Source organism: Pseudophryne corroboree, chromosome 3 (assembly GCF_028390025.1).
Source record: "Pseudophryne corroboree isolate aPseCor3 chromosome 3, aPseCor3.hap2, whole genome shotgun sequence".
NCBI classification, from domain to species: Eukaryota; Metazoa; Chordata; class Amphibia; order Anura; family Myobatrachidae; genus Pseudophryne; species Pseudophryne corroboree.
The window spans coordinates 325,000,398-325,022,339 of NC_086446.1; the positions used below are offsets into that span (position 1 = coordinate 325,000,398).

The following is a 21,942-nucleotide window of genomic DNA, read 5'->3' on the forward strand; positions in this document are numbered from 1 at the left end:
ACAGTATGCCACATGGTATGAGCCAAAATTTTCATTACATCACACAGTATGAGATAAAATTCACATTACTCCACACAGGGTGGTCTTCAGTATGCCGACTGACGGGATCCCGGCGCACAGTTTACCGGCGCCGGAATCCCGACAGCTGGCATACCAACACTTATTCTCCCTCGTGGGGGTCCACGACCCCCCTGGAGGGAGAATAAAATAGCGTGGCGCACGTAGCGCGCCACCGTGCCCATAGCGTGGCGAGCGCAGCTAGCCCGCAAGGGGCTCATTTGCGCTCGCCACACTGTCGGTAAGCCGGCGGTCGGGCTCCCGGCGCCGGTATGCTTGTCGCCGGGAGCCCGACCGCCGGCATACCATACTGAAGCCCTCCACACACTATGACCCACTAGTCATGGCCGAGACGATGAAATGCCATCAACGTCGTCTGCCAAGGCCGATGCCCAATGTCATAGTACAGAGCATGTAAAATCCAAAACACCAAATATCAGTAAAAAAAGGACTCAAAAATCTAAAATAAAATCGTCGGAGGAGAAGCGTAAACTTGCCAATATGCCATTTACCACACGGAGTGGCAAGGAACGGCTGAGGCCCTGGCCTGTGTTCATGGCTAGTGGTTCAGCTTCACATGAGGATGGAAGCACTCAGCCTCTCGCTAGAAAAATGAAAAGACTTAAGCTGGCAAAAGCACAGCAAAGAACTGTGCGTTCTTCGAAATCACAAATCCACAAGGAGAGTCCAATTGTGTCGGTTGCGATGCCTGACCTTCCCAACACTGGACGTGAAGAGCATGCGCCTTCCACCATTTGCACGCCCCCTGCAAGTGCTGGAAGGAGCACCCGCAGTCCAGTTCCTGATAGTCAGATTGAAGATGTCAGTGTTGAAGTACACCAGGATGAGGAGGATATGGGTGTTGCTGGCGCTGGGGAGGAAATTGACCAGGAGGATTCTGATGGTGAGGTGGTTTGTTTAAGTCAGGCACCCGGGGAGACACCTGTTGTCCGTGGGAGGAATATGGCCATTGACATGCCTGGTGAAAATACCAAAAAAATCAGCTCTTCGGTGTGGAAGTATTTCAACAGAAATGCGGACAACATTTGTCAAGCCGTGTGTTGCCTTTGTCAAGCTGTAGTAAGTAGGGGTAAGGACGTTAACCACCTCGGAACATCCTCCCTTATACGTCACCTGCAGCGCATTCATCATAAGTCAGTGACAAGTTCAAAAACTTTGGGCGACAGCGGAAGCAGTCCACTGACCAGTAAATCCCTTCCTCTTTTAACCAAGCTCACGCAATCCACCCCACCAACTCCCTCAGTGTCAATTTCCTCCTTCCCCAGGAATGCCAATAGTCCTGCAGGCCATGTCACTGGCAATTCTGACGAGTCCTCTCCTGCCTGGGATTCCTCCGATGCATCCTTGCGTGTAACGCCTACTGCTGCTGGCGCTGCTGTTGTTGCTGCTGGGAGTCGATGGTCATCCCAGAGGGGAAGTCGTAAGACCACTTTTACTACTTCCACCAAGCAATTGACTGTCCAACAGTCCTTTGCGAGGAAGATGAAATATCACAGCAGTCATCCTGCTGCAAAGCGGATAACTGAGGCCTTGGCATCCTGGGCGGTGAGAACCGTGGTTCCGGTATCCATCATTACTGCAGAGCCAACTATAGACTTGTTTGAGGTACTGTGTCCCCGGTACCAAATACCATCTAGGTTCCATTTCTCTAGGCAGGCGATACCGAAAATGTACACAGACCTCAGAAAAAGAGTCACCAGTGTCCTAAAAAATGCAGCTGTACCCAATGTCCACTTAACCACGGACATGTGGACAAGTGGAGCAGGGCAGGGTCAGGACTATATGACTGTGACAGCCCACTGGGTAGATGTATGGACTCCCGCCACAAGAACAGCAGCGGCGGCACCAGTAGCAGCATCTCGCAAAAGCCAACTCTTTCCTAGGCAGGCTACGCTTTGTATCACCGCTTTCCAGAATACGCACACAGCTAAAAACCTCTTACGGCAACTGAGGAAGATCATCGCAGAATGGCTTACCCCAATTGGACTCTCCTGTGGATTTGTGGCATCGGACAACGCCAGCAATATTGTGTGTGCATTAAATATGGGCAAATTCCATCACGTCCCATGTTTTGCACATACCTTGAATTTGGTGGTGCAGAATTATTTAAAAAATGAGAGGGGCGTGCAAGAGATGCTGTCGGTGGCCAGAAGAATTGCGGGACACTTTCGGCGTACAGGCACCACGTACAGAAGACTGGAGCAACACCAAAAACGCCTGAACCTGCCCTGCCATCATCTGAAGCAAGAAGTGGTAACGAGGTGGAATTCAACCCTCTATATGCTTCAGAGGTTGGAGGAGCAGCAAAAGGCCATTCAAGCCTATACAACTGAGCACCATATAGGAGGTGGAATGCACCTGTCTCAAGCGCAGTGGAAAATGATTTCAACGTTGTGCAAGGTTCTGCAACCTTTTGAACTTGCCACACGTGAAGTCAGTTCAGACACTGCCAGCCTGAGTCAGGTCATTCCCCTCATCAGGCTTTTGCAGAAGAAGCTGGAGACATTGAAGGAGGAGCTAACACAGAGCGATTCCGCTAGGCACGTGGGACTTGTGGATGGAGCCCTTAATTCGCTTAACAAGGATTCACGGGTGGTCAATCTGTTGAAATCAGAGCACTACATTTTGGCCACCGTGCTCGATCCTAGATTTAAAACCTACGTTGTATTTCTCTTTCCGGCAGACACAAGTCTGCAGGGGTTCAAAGAACTGCTGGTGAGAAAATTGTCAAGTCAAGCGGAACGCGACCCGTCAACATCTCCTCCTTCACATTCTCCCGCAACTGGGGGTGCGAGGAAAAGGCTCAGAATTCCGAGCCCACCCGCTGGCGGTGATGCAGGGCAGTCTGGAGCGACTGCTGATGCTGACATCTGGTCCGGACTGAAGGACCTGCCAACGATTACGGACATGTCGTCTACTGTCACTGCATATGATTCTCTCCCCATTGAAAGAATGGTGGAGGATTATATGAGTGACCGCATCCAAGTAGGCACGTCAGACAGTCCGTACGTATACTGGCAGGAAAAAGAGGCAATTTGGAGGCCCTTGCACAAACTGGCTTTATTCTACCTAAGTTGCCCTCCCACAAGTGTGTACTCCGAAAGAGTGTTTAGTGCCGCCGCTCACCTTGTCAGCAATCGGCGTACGAGGTTACTTCCAGAAAATGTGGAGAAGATGATGTTCATTAAAATGAATTATAAACAATTCCTCCATGGAGACATTCACCAGCAGCAATTGCCTCCACAAAGTACACAGGGAGCTGTGATGGTGGATTCCAGTGGGGACGAATTGATAATCTGTGAGGAGGGGGATGTACACGGTGATGAATCGGAGGATGATGATGAGGTGGACATCTTGCCTCTGTAGAGCCAGTTTGTGCAAGGAGAGATTAATTGCTTCTTTTTTGGTGGGGGTCCAAACCAACCCGTCATTTCAGTCACAGTCGTGTGGCAGACCCTGTCACTGAAATGATGGGTTGGTTAAAGTGTGCATGTCCTGTTTATACAACATAAGGGTGGGTGGGAGGGCCCAAGGACAATTCCATCTTGCACCTCTTTTTTCTTTTATTTTTCTTTGCGTCATGTGCTGTTTGGGGAGTGTTTTTTGGAAGGGCCATCCTGCGTGACACTGCAGTGCCACTCCTAGATGGGCCAGGTGTTTGTGTCGGCCACTAGGGTCGCTGAGCTTACTCACACAGCTACCTCATTGCGCCTCTTTTTTTCTTTGCGTCATGTGCTGTTTGGGGAGTATTTTTTGGAAGGGCCATCCTGCCTGACACTGCAGTGCCACTCCTAGATGGGCCAGGTGTTTGTGTCGGCCACTAGGGTCGCTGAGCTTACTCACACAGCTACCTCATTGCGCCTCTTTTTTTCTTTGCGTCATGTGCTGTTTGGGGAGTGTTTTTTGGAAGGGCCATCCTGCGTGACACTGCAGTGCCACTCCTAGATGGGCCAGGTGTTTGTGTCGGCCACTAGGGTCGCTTAGCTTACTCACACAGCTACCTCATTGCGCCTCTTTTTTTTCTTCTTTGCGTCATGTGCTGTTTGGGGAGTATTTTTTGGAAGGGCCATCCTGCCTGACACTGCAGTGCCACTCCTAGATGGGCCAGGTGTTTGTGTCGGCCACTTGGGTCGCTGAGCTTAGTCACACAGCTACCTCATTGCGCCTCTTTTTTTCTTTGCGTCATGTGCTGTTTGGGGAGTGTTTTTTGGAAGGGCCATCCTGCGTGACACTGCAGTGCCACTCCTAGATGGGCCAGGTGTTTGTGTCGGCCACTTGGGTCGCTGAGCTTAGTCATCCAGCGACCTCGGTGCAAATTTTAGGACTAAAAATAATATTGTGAGGTGTGAGGTGTTCAGAATAGACTGAAAATGAGTGGAAATTATGGTTATTGAGGTTAATAATACTTTGGGATCAAAATGACCCCCAAATTCTATGATTTAAGCTGTTTTTTAGGGTTTTTTGAAAAAAACACCCGAATCCAAAACACACCCGAATCCGCCCAAAAAAATTCGGTGAGGTTTTGCCAAAACGCGTTCGAACCCAAAACACTGCAGCGGAACCGAACCCAAAACCAAAACACAAAACCCGAAAAATTTCCGGTGCACATCTCTAATGGAGACGCAACTAATTGTGTAAAAGGAAGTATGTACAATGCATAAACACCGTGCTTTTGAAATACATGTACAGTATGAGCGTCCGAGTTTCCGTGACATTCACTTTATTATAATTTTTTTTCTTTGTTATACATTCAATGGAAGGGTGCACACAGGTTTCACATAAATCTTGTCTTGTAACCTGATCGGAACTCCCTACCTGTCTACTGCATGAACTGTGCAGGCTCCCAGGGGGAAGGGGAAAGTGGGATGGGGGTAGGGCGAGGCAGTGGAAAATACTGTGTTCAAAAAACGGGACAATGCTGAAGGAGCGTCAGAATCCCCTAGATAAAATACACAGGGTTGATAGGGATAAGCGAGGTCTATGCACATAACGATACACCAGACCCCATCGCATCACAAAGTGACAAAATGTCCGAGCACATGAACCCCGCCTTGTAGCATTATGTGCATAGACCTCGCTTAACCCTATCGCCCCTGTGTATTTTAGCTAGGGGATTCCGACGCTCCTTCAGCACTGCCCTGAAGCCTGCAAAACCTATGCCGTCACTCGCTCCATAGCTGAGTGCTGACACAAGGTGGATGTTCATATGCCTTGGACATTTTGTTACTTTGTGATGCGATGGGGTCTGGGGTATTGTTAAGTGCATAGACCTCGCTTATCCCTATCGACCCTGTGTATTTTAGCTAGGGGATTCTGACGCTCCTTCAGCATTGCCTCGTGACCTACAAAATCTGTGCTGTTACTTGCTCCATGGGGTAAGGAGTCACAGGCGGTAGCCATTTCAATTGAGTCTGCCCTGCTTCAGAATTGTATGTGTACCGTATGGTTCATAGAACCTTAACAGTACAACCGCTCCTGCAGCTTTGCCCTGGTTTATGTGAATAACTCCCTCCCTGTCTACTGCATGACCTGTGCAGGCTCCCGTGGGGAAGGGCGATGGGCGATGGGCTAGCGGGAGGCGGTGGAAAATACCGTGCTTTTGAAATGCAAGTACTGTATGGGTTAAATTTACTAAGGTCCCGATTTTGACCGAGATGCCGTTTTTTCTTCAAAGTGTCATCTCGGTAATTTACTAAACTCAAATCACGGCAGAGATGAGGGCATTCGTAATTTTTTGGAAGTAGTTGTAAAAAATTACGAATGAATACACCATCGGTCAAAATACGCCTGTTTAGATATGAATCTCGGTCATTTACTAACCATTCGTAATTGTAATGTCTGCCGTGAAAATGCATTTGCGGCCGTGAAAAAATACAAATCGTAAAAAAGTCCTAAAAAAAACCGCACCTGCTTTTGAAAAGCGTGTTTACATGTGTACTCAATTATCCATTACTCACACCTGAATGTTTGGCCCTATAAAAGTGTTCCAGGCACATTTTGAAATTCTCTCACTCTGAAATGGCGGCTGTGGTGTGTGCCAATGACTTTCTGTTTGCTGTGGGATACCTTAGACTGCTCCATGAGGCTTCCAGAAATCAGGGCCAGGTAAGTGAACATGGTCAGCAGGTTGTCCAGGTGCCGCGGAGGCTGCGCCAGCCACGTTTTTTTAGGGGTCGTTTAAACTTAAACGCATTGTCCGATGATAGGGTCATACAGATGTTCCGCCTAAATAGAACCAACATTTTCCGCCTGTATGACCTTGTCAAACTGGGACTAGACCCTGAGACAGCACGCTCTCGCTCTGTCTCAGGCTTGCACAAACTCCTGGCTGTGTTACACTTTATGGCTACTGGGAGCTTCCAGGCTGTGGCAGGCGACGTTATTGGTATCTCACAGCCAACCTTTTCAAAATATTTGAATCAGGTGAGTCAAAAAATACATAGCCGGTTATGTCTAAGTGTTGCTTCTGTAAGCTCTTACAACACAGTATTGTATAGAATACCTAACATGACACTCACCTTAGATTGTTTAATGTCCACTCAGGTTTTGGATGTCTTGGATCCACATATTAATGCCTCAATCTGCTTCCCTACCCAGGAGTCGGAGTGGCGTGCTGTCAGGGTAGCTTTCTATGAGCTTGCTCGCATGCCCAATGTGCTGGGGGCCATAGATTGCACACACGTTCAGCTGAGATCACCTAGGGGCCGTCAATATATATATACTAATAGACATATGGCCCAATCCACTAATGTCCAGGTGGTCTGTGATGCAAATTTAAAAATTATGAGTGTTGTTGCAGGTTACCCTGGTGGCTGCCATGACTCCTTCATCCTCAGTTAGTCATCGCTCTTCGATAAATTTGAGGACGGACAAATGCCTGATGGCTGGCTGCTGGGTATGTTTAAAATGTGTTGTGTGTATGTCTTTTAACAACAAACTCTATTTTTGACTAGGGTAATGAATAATCTTACACATGTACTAATGTTGACTATATCTGTTTTTCAGGTGATGGTGGTTACGGCTGCTACTCTTGGCTCCTTACTCCATTGTCCCAACCTGATTCTCCTGCTGAACACAGTTACAATCATGCACATAAGGCTACGCGGAATGTGATAGAAAGATGTTTTGGTGTGCTGAAATCACGGTTTCGGTGTCTGGATAAATCTGCAGGCCTTTTGTTGTATAGTCCCTCAAAGACTAGAATTGTGTTCTGCTGCTGTTTTCTCCATAATCTGTGTTTAAGTCAACATCTGGCACATGATGAGGGAGAAAGCAGTCAGCAAGCAGAGGAGTTAGAAACATCTGGTGACAGTGTGAGTACATATGTAGGGAGGCAGGTACGGCAAGAAGTGATTCAGCGGTATTTTTCGGGTAAGTTTTTGTAGGATGTAATTAGCCTTGACTAAACACTTTGCAATACAAACAATTGTGTGTTTTGTTACTTACTGTTTGTTGTTTATAGTGGTGTGTACATTGTAGTTAGTTTATGTTATCAATACATTGTCATTCATTACCCCATAAAAACATACATACATACATAGCAGCTTCTACAATGTTTGAGACGGACACAGGAAGTTGTGTGTTTGTCAAATCAAATTTTTTATTGCGTTACACAAATGTTTTTGATGTATTATTTTTTGCGCTTGTGTGTGCTGGGTGCTGTGCTTTGTGCTGGCTCACTGGCACGTGCTCGGGAGGATCGCCGAACAGGGGAGGTTACTGGCGTTTGGCTAGGGGTCGTGGTTCCAGAGCTGGAGGTCACTTGTTGTGCTGCCATCAATGTTATGTTGTTGCTCAAATTATTTATGCTGGCATTCAGTTGTGTGTTGGTTGCAGTGTGGCTGGCTACAATCCGGGATAAAGATTCATTCACAACCTGGTTGTGCTGTATTAGTTGTATGAGTGTTTGGTGCTGGCGCTGTTGCTCATCAATGATGCGCGTTAAATGAGCCAGCATTTGGTTGTTGTCTGCCCGTATTTGCTCCATCGATGTTGCGATTCGGCCTACTTGGACAATCAGTCTGCCCGAGTTGCGACTAATGCGCGGTAGATGATGGGGCAGACTGGCAAGGTGTTGGGTATGTGCGGTCAGGCTGGCATTGCTTTGGGTCTGTTGGCTTGTCCAACTGGACCAAAAGTCATCTGGAATTTGTGGCTGGGGTGGAGCTTGTACCAGTTGTGGACTCATGGAGGCTTGGGGGATATCCTGCGGCTGTATTGGCTGGCTCAGGTCAACAGGTGTTAGTTGCAGTGTGAATGTTGCCTGTTGGTCTTGACCCTGCTGGTCCACGTCGGGCATCAAGCTTGGCTCTGTATGGGGTGGACAACATGCACTGTTTACTTTACAAATAATATATTTGCTAGTTCTAAACATTTCTACATTCATAATACTCCATTATTTTTGTATTTTGAGTTGTGTTTTTAAACTTATAATTTATTTGGTTTACAAACACATATATACCATCACAGGCGTGCACATAGACTGACTTGCGGAATCCTCACCTAACTACCTCCCCTCCACAGCATTACAGTGTTCTGTCACCTCCCTTGTCCAGGATATAGACTGCTTACCTGGATATTCCCGAGGAGCGGAGCAAGTAAGCAGTCTACATACAGGACAGGGGAGGTGTGTGAACACTATAATGGTGTAGAGGGGGTGGTGGTTTTTTTTTTAAAGCCAGTAATGTGTTGTTATTTTTATGTGCACGTGTGTGGCCTAAATTTTTACAAATGTCTGTTCATTTTTAAATTTGATGTTGGCGATAGCAACCACTAAGATATTGAAAAATTCTGCATTTGCACCTTTAAAAATTTAAGACGTAACATCACATTGTTTGTTATGGCAAACATGTAATCTCAACTACAACTCACATCATAGTAACTGTACTGTGTAGATTATTTGCTATGTGTTTAGTTTATGTTTTGACTCACCAGATAACTGAGGTGATCTGGGCTCATCACTCTGTGGACTCGCCAATAGTGCCTGTGGTGGCTGGGGTGAGACTGCAGAAATGCGCCGCCTGGGTGGGGAAGATGGAGCCGCAGATTCAGAGACAAGACGCCGTGTCTTACTTGGCCTCCTGGGTAAGTGCCCCGAGCCCTGTGATGGGCGCTTTAGAGGAGGGCGGCTTACAGAAGCAGAACCTATGAGAATATATAAACATTAATATTTTGTACTTCTATGTGTTTGCAGAATATGTGACTACAGTGAATTCTTACCTGCAATCCCAGCATCATCCTGAGTTGTCTGTGGCCTGTCTGGCCGGCTGGTCTGTCGGACTGTTGAAAAAGTTGAAAAAACATTATGACCATACTTTGTCAAAAAATGCTAACTGCAAAGCCTTAGTGTACTGTAACCATCTTGTACGTATTGTAAATTAAACTAATTTCAGCTTAAGATCTTCGTGATTCCTTAATTTGTTATGTATATAAAAATGTACATGGTGTTGCACAAAAAAAAAAACAGTAACATTGATGAATTATGTGTCAGATATTGCATAGTTTGATTACTTGCAACTTGAACCAAAATGTAAATTAAAAGTTTTTTTAAAAATTGAATTAAAAAAAAACACATCATAACAAGCTGCTATTAGATACAATAGCTATGTCCAAGCAATATCTCATATTAATTATTGCAACTACACATACCAGCATGCACTGCACCTGATTTTGCATTATAAATTTTAAAAAATACAGCCAAGGCAAGATGGGAAATGCAGTTTCAAAACACAAAAACAGCATAAGGGTGCATAGGCCTGCAATACATGACCAACAATGTATGCATACATTTTAAAAATAATTTTTCAACCATTATCATTTTGCACACTTTAAAAAATAATTTAGATTTATCAAACTCACCATCCTGCGTGGGTCGGTCCGAATCCCGGACATGAGTTGCAGACACCACTTCTGCTGGAATCAGTGCTTGCACAGGCTCCTCCCACTCCCGATAGGTTGCCCGGAAAGGGGGGCCACCCCCGGTTTTGCGTGCTGATTTAGCCTCTTTGGCCATCTTGGCCTTGACACGGCGCTTTATGTCATAGAACCTCTTGCGACACGTGTCCTCAGTCCGCCTCACCACACCCTCACTATTTACGGCAACTATTACTTTCCCCCACAGGACAGACTTCCTGCGGGAGGGCACCTTGGCAGCATCCTGACCAAACAATTGCCGATGGTGCTTCATCAGCTCACGCACCAACGCCATGTTTTCAGCATAGCTGAACTTAATATTCCTGCCAGTCTTGGTAGTGGTGCGTGGCTGCGGAGCCACAGCACCATCACTCTCACTGGAGAATGCAGCAACAGGCACCCCCTCCTCCTCCTCCTCACTAACCTCCTCCCTCTCACTAACCCCCTCCACCTCACTCACCTCCTCCACCTCACTAACAGCCTCCACCTCACTAACCGCCTCCCTCTCACTAACCTCCTCCACCACACTGACCTCTGAGTCAGACATGAGGACAAACGACACAACACAGAAAAATCAATACAGAAAACACACTCCTCCACTACTACTACTACACACCACACAGCCAACACACACGCTCACTCACTCACAAACAATGACAAAAGACTATAAAAAAAAACAAGGACAAAAAAGTTTACAAACTGTGAAAAAACAATACTACAAATATGACAAGACTACTTACACACACAGTACAGCACTCAACAATCACAAAACTCCGCACCAAATCCACCAAAAACTCCACCAAACTCACCAACTCCAAATACACCTTCCTCTCTCCTCTCCACTAGCTAAACCCACGAGGTGCGGTGTGTTTGGGGCGGTTTTATAGTAATGTGCACAGACACTCCTCCATCACGAATACAACCAATCACGGACGCGTGACAAAAACGAAACTTAGGACTAAAAACGCGGCCGCAACATCAAAATCACTGCCGTAACAGACATGTGACGCAGTCGTAAAATAAACTTAAAACACGGCCGCAAAACAACCAAATCGGCCGCATTCTACACCAGAAAACCACGAATGACATCGACATCGGACAAAACAAAAAATACGAATACGACAGCTTAGTAAATCCGTCGTAACAAATTCAAAAAGTTGCAGTTTTACACTTTCGATGTCATTCGTGATTATTCTCCCACCAAATCGGGAGAATTACGAATGTTAGTAAATATACCCCTATGAGTCCGAGTCCCCAGTATGTTCTTCTAGTGTACTTACTGGCACGAACAGCTTGTAATGTACAGTGGCAAGTTTAATCTTTCTATGTATAATGGAGAGAGATAAAAGCTCCTCCCTAAGTTCCTAGATGCCAAATCACCGTCCTTAGTATCTCTGTACAGTATGTTCTACTAGTGTACTAATTAGCACGAACAGCTTTTAATTGGATGCCAAATCACCGTACTTAGGATCTCTGTACAGTATGTTCTATTAGGGTACTAATTAGCACGAACAGCTTGTAACGTACAGTGGCAAGTTTAATCTTTCTATGTATAACTGAGAGAGATAAAAGCTCCTCAGTAAGTTCCTGGATGCCAAATCACCGTACTTAGTATCTCTGTACAGTATGTTCTATTAGGGTACAAATTAGCTGTTTGTGCTAATTAGTACCCTAATAGAAAATACTATACAGAGATACTAAGGACGGTGATTTGGCAAACAGGAACTTAGGGAGGAGCTTTTATTTCTCTATATTATACATAGAAAGATTAAACTTGCCACTATACGTTACAAGCTGTTCGTGCTAATTAGTACACTAGTAGAACATACTGTACAGAGATACTAAGGACAGTGACTTGGCATCCAGGAACTTAGGGAGGAGCTTTTATCTCTCTCCATTGTAATCTTTCTAAGTATAATGGAGAGAGATAAAAGCTCATCCCTAAATTCGTGGATGCCAAATCACTCTCCGTAGTATCTCTGTACAGTATGTTCTACTAGTGTACTAATTAGCACGAGCAGCTTGTAACGTACAGTGGCAGGTTTGATCTTTCTATGTATAATGTAGAGAGATAAAAGCTCCTCCCTATGTTCCTGTTTGCCAAATAACCGTCCTTACTATCTCTGTATAGTATTTTCTATTAGGGTACTAATTAGCACGAGATAAAGGTGGCTTCATCTGTATGTGACAAGAAGTTTTTCTTTTTATTTTGTTAAAAAACAATTATTAGGGGCCTAATTCAGATCTGATTGCTAGCAAGCGATTTTTGTAGCCCTGAAATCAGATAATCGCCTGGGGGAGGGTATTTTAGCTCTGCAAGTGTGCGAACGCATGTGTAGCAGAGCTGCACAAACTAATTTTGTGCAGTCACTGCACAGCCCAGGACTTACTTAGCCGTTCCTATCACTTCAGCTTGTCTGGGACCGGAATTGACGTCAGATACCCTCCCTTCCAACGCGTGGACACGCATGCATTTTTCCAGACACTCCCTGAAAACGGTCAGTTGCCACCCACAAACGTCCTCTTCCTATCAGTCACCTGCTTTTTTCACAACATCCCGTCGCTATGCACCGATCCCTGTTGCTGCTGTCCATCGCGCCTGTGCATTGCAGTGCATACGCATGCGCAGTTCGGACCTGATCGCAGGCTGTGAGACAACGCAGCCTAGTGATCAGGTCTGAATTACCCCCTAAGATCAATTCAAAAAGAATCTATACATTTTACAGTTTGTAAACAGTAGCCAGCCAGCAAGACACATAAATTATAACTGCAACAGTAACAATATTACAAACACCACAATCATATAATCTGTATAAATATTTAAGCTGTTTATCCAAAAATTTGCACAAAATAAGAACTATATATACTGTAACAAAATAAAAGCTATATATAACTTAACACTTAAGCTATTTGCTCCTGCATAGGAAGCCTTGTAACTCTACTTACATGCAGCTAATTGTAATTGCCTGTTTAAACTCTTGCAGCTATGCAGATTTATGTAGATTTGCTTAATTCCAGTGGTTTAAAGTTTAAACCAAAGGTTCTCAAACTCGGTCCTCGGGACTCCACACAGTGCATGTTTTGCAGGTCTCTCATAATCACAAACAAAATAATTAACTCCACCTGTGGATCTATTAAAATGTGTCAGTGAGTAATGAGTACACCTGTGCACCTGCTGGGTTACCTGGGAAACACTGACTGTTTGAGATCCTGAGGACTAAGTTTGAGAACTAAACTGATGCCATCAGACATTTGAGAAAATGAGTACTAAAAAAGTAACACTGCTTACAGAGGACCAGAGGGGCTAATTCAACAAGGAATGCAAATCTGCAAAAATCGCAAAAATTGCAAAAATACGTAAAATCTGAGACAAAAAATAAAATTTCGGAGAAAGAAAATACAACTTCTGAGACACAGCAAAAACTGCATATGCACTAGGAAAACTAGGCATGTAGGGGGCGTACTAAAGGGCTGGACCCGCAAAAACTATGAGCAGGGGCGTGTTGTGGGCGTATGCAGATTTTAGATAGGCGGAGCATACGCATTTTTTGCAACTGAACGCACATTTATGGTGTGTAGTTTCTGAGTGACTACAGGTCAACCTTAAAATCTGCACAAGTTGACCTCAGTTGTAGACTGTTCGATGTATACTGCAATCATTGCTTTATTACACCCAGCTGAAGCAGCTCACGCTGCTGACCACAATTCAGCTGCATTGAAACTTAACAATATGTAAGGGAGCTTTAAACTATTTAACACAGGTATTACTCTAAAACACAGGTTCTCAAACTCGGTCCTCAGGACCCCACACAGTGCATGTTTTGCAGGTCTCCTCACAGAATCACAAGTGAAATAATTAACTCCACCTGTGGAACTTTTAAAATGTGTCAGTGAGTAATTAATACACCTGTGCGCCTGCTGGGTTACCTGCAAAACATGCACTGTGTGGGGTCCTGAGGACCGAGTTTGAGAACCTGTGCTCTAAAATATATGTTAGTAGTAACCTAATAATTCTTTAAGTTAATACCAATGCAGGTTTGTCAAGAACACAGTTTTCCTACAAACATGTACAATAACATTTACAAGCAAGTTTATTTTATTGGTTAATGGCTTTTTGTTTAAAAGCTGAGTTTTTTATGATTTAAAGTAGTGATGCGCGGGTTCGGTTTCTCGGAAACCGAACCCCCCCGAACTTCACCCTTTTTACACGGGTCCGAGCCATACTCGGATTCTCCCGTATGGCTCGGGTAACCCGAGCGCGCCCGAACGTCATTATCCCGCTGTCGGATTCTCGCGAGATTCGGATTCTATATAAGCAGCCGCGCGTCGCCGCCATTTTCACTCGTGCATTGTAAATGTTAGGGAGAGGACGTGGCTGGCGTCCTCTCCGTTATTGTTGAACTTGATTGTGCACTATTGCTTAATTGTGGGGAGGGCTGGGGAGCAGCTGTATAATATAGGAGGAGTACAGTGCAGAGTTTTGCTGATCAGTGACCACCAGTTATCCGTTCTCTGCCTGAAAAAAACGCTTCATATCTGTGCTCAGTGTGCTGCATATATCTGTGCTCACACTGCTTAATTGTGGGGACTGGGGAGCAGCTATATTATATAGCAGGAGTACAGTGCAGAGTTTTGCTGACAGTGACCACCAGTATACGTTGTCTGCCTGAAAAACACTCCATATCTGTGCTCAGTGTGCTGCTTTATTGTGGGGACTGGGGAGTCGGGACCACCAGTATAATATTATATAGGAGGAGTACAGTGCAGAGTTTTGCTGACCAGTGACCACCAGTATATAATATATAGCATTACGGTACAGTAGGCCACTGCTGTACCTACCTCTGTGTCGTCATTAAGTATACTATCCATCTAGATCAGGGGTGGGCAATTATTTCAGCTGGGGGGCCACTTAACACTTTCCAGTGAATATTCGAGGGCCGGACACTCAGAATAAGCCCCTGTTTATTTATATACTGGCATTTTCATGCTGTAACTCCAGAAACCCCCTCTCTATGTATGCATTATATAGTTAATTATTCTCATATTAATAATGGGGGCTGGCAAAAATAAATAGCAATGTCTAAAAAAAAAGAGAAACAGACGAGCATTCACTCATGTACAGAAGCCAGTAATAATAATTAAAAAAAAAAAAAACACTGCTGAAAACAAAGAAACATCATCCAGTACATCAGCAGCTCCTCTCCCTCTCTCTCTCTTTCCCTGGGCACAGTTATCAGCTCCTTCCCCCCCTCCCTCCTTGGGCACAGTTATCAGCTCCTTCCCCCCTCCCTCCTTGGGCACAGTTATCAGCATCTTCCCTCCTCCCTCCCTCTCTCCCCCCTTGGGCATAGTTATCAGCATCTTCCCCCCTCCCTCCCTCCTTGGGCATAGTTATCAGCATCTTCCCCCCTCCCTCCCTCCTTGGGCATAGTTATCAGCATCTTCCCCCCTCCCTCCCTCCTTGGGCATAGTTATCAGCATCTTCCCCCCTCCCTCCCTCCTTGGGCATAGTTATCAGCATCTTCCCCCCTCCCTCCCTCCTTGGGCATAGTTATCAGCATCTTCCCCCCTCCCTCCCTCCTTGGGCATAGTTATCAGCATCTTCCCCCCTCCCTCCCTCCTTGGGCATAGTTATCAGCATCTTCCCCCTCCCTCCCTCCTTGGGCATAGTTACCAGCATCTTCAACCCTCCCTCCCTCCTTGGGCATAGTTATCAGCATCTTCTCCCCTCCCTCCCTCCCTCCTTGGGCACAGTTATCAGCATCTTCCCCCCTCCCTCCCTCCCTCCTTGGGCATAGTTATCAGCATCTTCCCCCCTCCCTCCCTCCCTCCTTGGGCACAGTTAGCATCTTCCCCCCTCCCTCCCTCCTTGGGCATAGTTATAAGCGTCTTCCTCCCTCCCTCGGCACACTTAGCAGCTCCCCCTTCAACCCGCTGCATACTGGGCACTGGCAGACTTACAGACAGCGCGCCGCTCCCCCACTGCAGACAGTGCAGCTCCATTTAAATCTCCGGGGTCTGAGAACGAGTGCTGCCGTTGGCTCCACCCCCAACTCCAAGTCTCCGCCCGATGCCTGACGTGACATCTACCAGATCCGACCTTCTGTCCAGCTGCAGTAGCGTACACCCCGCACAACGTGACCTGTTCTCTCTCCACAGTGATGGAGATGGCGCGGCTGGAAGATATTGCAGCGCAATGACAAGCAGCCGGTCGGGCCGATTGTCATTGCTCAGTGGCGGGAGGCAGCGGGCCGGGAAGGATCGGCTTGCGGGCCGTATACGGCCCGCGGGCCGTATTTTGCCCACCCCTGATCTAGATTCTATACCTGTGGTGCATTTCAGTTGTGCAGTTTGCTGACACAGTGACCACCAGTATATATAGCAGTACGGTACGGAAGGCCACTGCTGTACCTACCTCTGTGTCGTCATTAAGTATACTATCCATCTACATTCTATACCTGTGGTGCATATTAGTTTTGCAGTTTGCTGACACAGTGACCACCAGTATACTATATATAGCAGTACGGTACGGAAGGCCACTGCTGTACCTACCTCTGTGTCGTCATTAAGTATACTATCCATCTACATTCTATACCTGTGGTGCATTTTAGTTTTGCAGTTTGTTGACACAGTGACCACCAGTATACTATATATAGCAGTACGGTACGGAAGGCCACTGCTGTACCTACCTCTGTGTCGTCATTAAGTATACTATCCATCTACATTCTATACCTGTGGTGCATTTTAGTTTTGCAGTTTGCTGACACAGTGACCACCAGTATACTATATATAGCAGTACGGTACGGAAGGCTACTGCTGTACCTACCTCTGTGTCGTCATTAAGTATACTATCCATCTACATTCTATACCTGTGGTGCATTTTAGTTTTGCAGTTTGCTGACACAGTGACCACCAGTATACTATATATAGCAGTACGGTACGGAAGGCCACTGCTGTACCTACCTCTGTGTCGTCATTAAGTATACTATCCATCTACATTCTATACCTGTGGTGCATTTTAGTTTTGCAGTTTGCTGACACAGTGACCACCAGTATACTATATATAGCAGTACGGTACAGAAGGCCACTGCTGTACCTACCTCTGTGTCGTCATTAAGTATACTATCCATCTACATTCTATACCTGTGGTGCATTTTAGTTTTGCAGTTTGCTGACACAGTGACCACCAGTATACTATATATATATATAGCAGTACGATACGGAAGGCCACTGCTGTACCTACCTCTGTGTCGTCATTAAGTATACTATCCATCTACATTCTATACCTGTGGTGCATTTTAGTTTTGCAGTTTGCTGACACAGTGACCACCAGTATACTATATAGCAGTACGGTACGGAAGGCCACTGCTGTACCTACCTCTGTGTCGTCATTAAGTATACTATCCATCTACATTCTATACCTGTGGTGCATTTTAGTTTTGCAGTTTGCTGACACAGTGACCACCAGTATACTATATATAGCAGTACGGTACGGAAGGCCACTGCTGTACCTACCTCTGTGTCGTCATTAAGTATACTATCCATCTGCATTCTATACCTGTGGTGCATTTTAGTTTTGCAGTTTGCTGACACAGTGACCACCAGTATACTATATATATAGCAGTACGGTACGGAAGGCCACTGCTGTACCTACCTCTGTGTCGTCAAGTATACTATCCATCCATACCTGTGGTGCATTTCAGTTGTGCGCAGTATGTATAGTAGTAGGCCATTGCTATTGATAGTTACTAGCATATAATTCCACACATTAAAAAATGGAGAACAAAAATGTGGAGGTTAAAATAGGGAAAGATCAAGATCCACTTCCACCTCGTGCTGAAGCTGCTGCCACTAGTCATGGCCGAGACGATGAAATGCCATCAACGTCGTCTGCCAAGGCCGATGCCCAATGTCATAGTAGAGAGCATGTAAAATCCAAAAAACAAAAGTTCAGTAAAATGACCCAAAAATCAAAATTAAAAGCATCTGAGGAGAAGCGTAAACTTGCCAATATGCCATTTACGACACGGAGTGGCAAGGAACGGCTGAGGCCCTGGCCTATGTTCATGGCTATTGGTTCAGCTTCACATGAGGATGGAAGCACTCATCCTCTCGCTAGAAAAATGAAAAGACTTAAGCTGGCAAAAGCACAGCAAAGAACTGTGCGTTCTTCTAAATCACAAATACCCAAGGAGAGTCCAATTGTGTCGGTTGCGATGCCTGACCTTCCCAACACTGGACGGGAAGAGCTTGCGCCTTCCACCATTTGCACGCCCCTTGCAAGTGCTGGAAGGAGCACCCGCAGTCCAGTTCCTGATAGTCAAATTGAAGATGTCAGTGTTGAAGTACACCAGGATGAGGATATGGGTGTTGCTGGCGCTGGGGAGGAAATTGACAAGGAGGATTCTGATGGTGAGGTGGTTTGTTTAAGTCAGGCACCCGGGGAGACACCTGTTGTCCGTGGGACGAATATGGCCATTAACAATCCTGGTCAAAATACAAAAAAAAATCAGCTCTTCGGTGTGGAATTATTTAAACACAAATGCGGACAACAGGTGTCAAGCCGTTTGTTGCCTTTGTCAAGCTGTAATAAGTAGGGGTAAGGACGTTAACCACCTCGGAACATCCTCCCTGCAGCGCATTCATCATAAGTCAGTGACAAGTTCAAAAACTTTGGGTGACAGCGGAAGCAGTCCACTGACCACTAAATCCCTTCCTCTTGTAACCAAGCTCCTACAAACCACACCACCAACTCCCTCAGTGTCAATTTCCTCCTTACCCAGGAAAGCCAATAGTCCTGCAGGCCATGTCACTGGCAAGTCTGACGAGTCCTCTCCTGCCTGGGATTCCTCCGATGCATCCTTGAGTGTAACGCCTACTGCTGCTGGCGCTGCTGTTGTAGCTGCTGGGAGTCGATCATCATCCCAGAGGGGAAGTCGGAAGACCACTTGTACTACTTCCAGTAAGCAATTGACTGTCCAACAGTCCTTTGCGAGGAAGATGAAATATCACAGCAGTCATCCTGCTGCAAAGCAGATAACTCAGGCCTTGACAGCCTGGGCGGTGAGAAACGTGGTTCCGGTATCCACCGTTAATTCAGAGGCAACTAGAGACTTGATTGAGGTACTGTGTCCCCGGTACCAAATACCATCTAGGTTCAATTTCTCTAGGCAGGCGATACTGAAAATGTACACAGACGTCAGAAAAAGAGTCACCAGTGTCCTAAAAAATGCAGTTGTACCCAATGTCCACTTAACCACGGACATGTGGACAAGTGGAGCAGGCAGACTCAGGACTATATGACTGTGACAGCCCACTGGGTTGATGTATTGCCTCCCGCAGCAAGAACAGCAGCGGCGGCACCAGTAGCAGCATCTCGCAAACGCCAACTCGTTCCTAGGCAGGCTACGCTTTGTATCACCGCTTTCCAGAATAGGCACACAGCTGACAACCTCTTACGGCAACTGAGGAAGATCATCGCAGAATGGCTTACCCCAATTGGACTCTCCTGGGGATTTGTGACATCGGACAACGCCAGCAATATTGTGCATGCATTACATCTGGGCAAATTCCAGCACGTCCCATGTTTTGCACATACATTGAATTTGGTGGTGCAGAATTATTTAAAAAACGACAGGGGCGTGCAAGAGATGCTGTCGGTGGCCCGAAGAATTGCGGGCCACTTTCGGCATTCAGCCACCGCGTACAGAAGACTGGAGCACCACCAAACATTCCTGAACCTGCCCTGCCATCATCTGAAGCAAGAGGTGGTAACGAGGTGGAATTCAACCCTCTATATGCTTCAGAGGATGGAGGAGCAGCAAAAGGCCATTCAAGCCTATACATCTGCCCACGATATAGGCAAAGGAGGGGGAATGCACCTGACTCAAGCGCAGTGGAGAATGATTTCAACGTTGTGCAAGGTTCTGCAACCCTTTGAACTTGCCACACGTGAAGTCAGTTCAGACACTGCCAGCCTGAGTCAGGTCATTCCCCTCATCAGGCTTTTGCAGAAGAAGCTGGAGACATTGAAGGAGGAGCTAAAACAGAGCGATTCCGCTAGGCATGTGGGACTTGTGGATGGAGCCCTTAATTCGCTTAACCAGGAATCACGGGTGTTCAATCTGTTGAAATCAGAGCACTACATTTTGGCCACCGTGCTCGATCCTAGATTTAAAACCTACGTTGTATCTCTCTTTACGGCAGACACAAGTCTGCAGAGGTTCAAAGACCTGCTTGTGAGAAAATTGTCAAGTCAAGCGGAACGTGACCCGTCAACATCTCCTCCTTCACATTCTCCCGCAACTGGGGGTGTGAGGAAAAGGCTAAGAATTCCGAGCCCACCCGCTGGCGGTGATGCAGGGCAGTCTGGAGCGAGTGCTGACATCTGGTCCGGACTGAAGGACCTGCCAAAGATTACTGACATGTCGTCTACTGTCACTTCATATGATTCTCTCACCATTGAAAGAATGGTGGAGGATTATATGAGTGACCACATCCATGTAGGCACGTCAGACAGTCCGTACGTATACTGGCAGGAAAAAGAGGCAATTTGGAGGCCCTTGCACAAACTGGCTTTATTCTACCTAAGTTACCCTCCCTCCAGTGTGTACTCCGAAAGAGTGTTTAGTGCAGCCGCTCACCTTGTCAGCAATCGGCGTACGAGCTTACTTCCAGAAAATGTGGAGAAGATGATGTTCATCAAAATGAATTATAATCAATTCCTCCGTGGAGACATTCACCAGCAGCATTTGCCTCCACAAAGTACACAGGGACCTGAGATGGTGGATTCCAGTGGGGACGAATTAATAATCTGTGAGGAGGGGGATGTACACAGTGAAAGGGGTGAGGAATCAGAGGATGATAATGAGGTGGACATCTTGCCTCTGTAGAGCCAGTTTGTGCAAGGAGAGATTGATTGCTTCTTTTTTTGGTGGGGGCCCAAACCAACCAGTCATTTCAGTCACAGTCGTGTGGCAGACCCTGTCACTGAAATGATGGGTTCGTTAAAGTGTGCATGTCCTGTTTATACAACATAAGGGTGGGTGGGAGTGCCCAAGGACAATTCCATCTTGCACCTCTTTTTTCTTTAATTTTTCTTTGCATCATGTGCTGTTTGGGGACAATTTTTTTGAAGTGCCATCCTGCCTGACACTGCAGTGCCACTCCTAGATGGGCCAGGTGTTTGTGTCGGCCACTTGTGTCGCTTTGCTTAGTCACACAGCGACCTTGGTGCGCCTCTTTTTTTCTTTGCATCATGTGCTGTTTGGGGACAATTTTTTGGAAGTGCCATCCTGCCTGACACTGCAGTGCCACTCCTAGATGGGCCAGGTGTTTGTGTCGGCCACTTGGGTCGCTTAGCTTAGTCACACAGCGACCATGGTGCGCCTCTTTTTTTCTTTGCATCATGTGCTGTCTGGGGACTATTTTTTTGAAGTGCCATCCTGCCTGACACTGCAGTTCCACTCCTAGATGGGCCAGGTGTTTGTGTCGGCCACTTGTATCGCTTAGCTTAGCCATCCAGCGACCTCGGTGCAAATTTTAGGACTAAAAATAATATTGTGAGGTGTGAGGTGTTCAGAATAGACTGGAAATGAGTGGAAATTATGGTTATTGAGGTTAATAAAACTATGGGATCAAAATGACCCCCAAATTCTATGATTTAAGCTGTTTTTTAGGGTTTTTTGTAAAAAACACCCGAATCCAAAACACACCCGAATCCGACAAAAAATTTTCGGTGAGGTTTTGCCAAAACGCGTCAGAATCCAAAACACGGCCGCGGAACCGAATCCAAAACCAAAACAGAAAACCCGAAAAATGTCCGGTGCACATCACTAATTTAAAGCAACAAACAATTACATGTGTAAGGTTTTTTGTTTTTTTTCCCTCTTGACAAAGAAACAAATGTTCAATAACATCACCACAATAATTGTGAGTTTGTGGACATTTTAA

The 21,942-nt window shown here is 46.1% G+C and overlaps 2 long non-coding RNA genes across 2 annotated transcripts in view; one reads left to right on the forward strand and one right to left on the reverse strand.

Moving 5' to 3' along the window:
- Positions 1 to 21,942, reverse strand: part of LOC135055443 (uncharacterized) — a 225,220-nt gene that overhangs the window by 149,858 nt on the left and 53,420 nt on the right. The window lies entirely within an intron of this gene.
- LOC135057747 (uncharacterized) lies at positions 7,320 to 9,430 on the forward strand. The gene is made up of 3 exons (XR_010244338.1): positions 7,320 to 7,449; positions 9,013 to 9,162; positions 9,272 to 9,430. It is a non-coding gene; the product is annotated as an uncharacterized LOC135057747 (long non-coding RNA).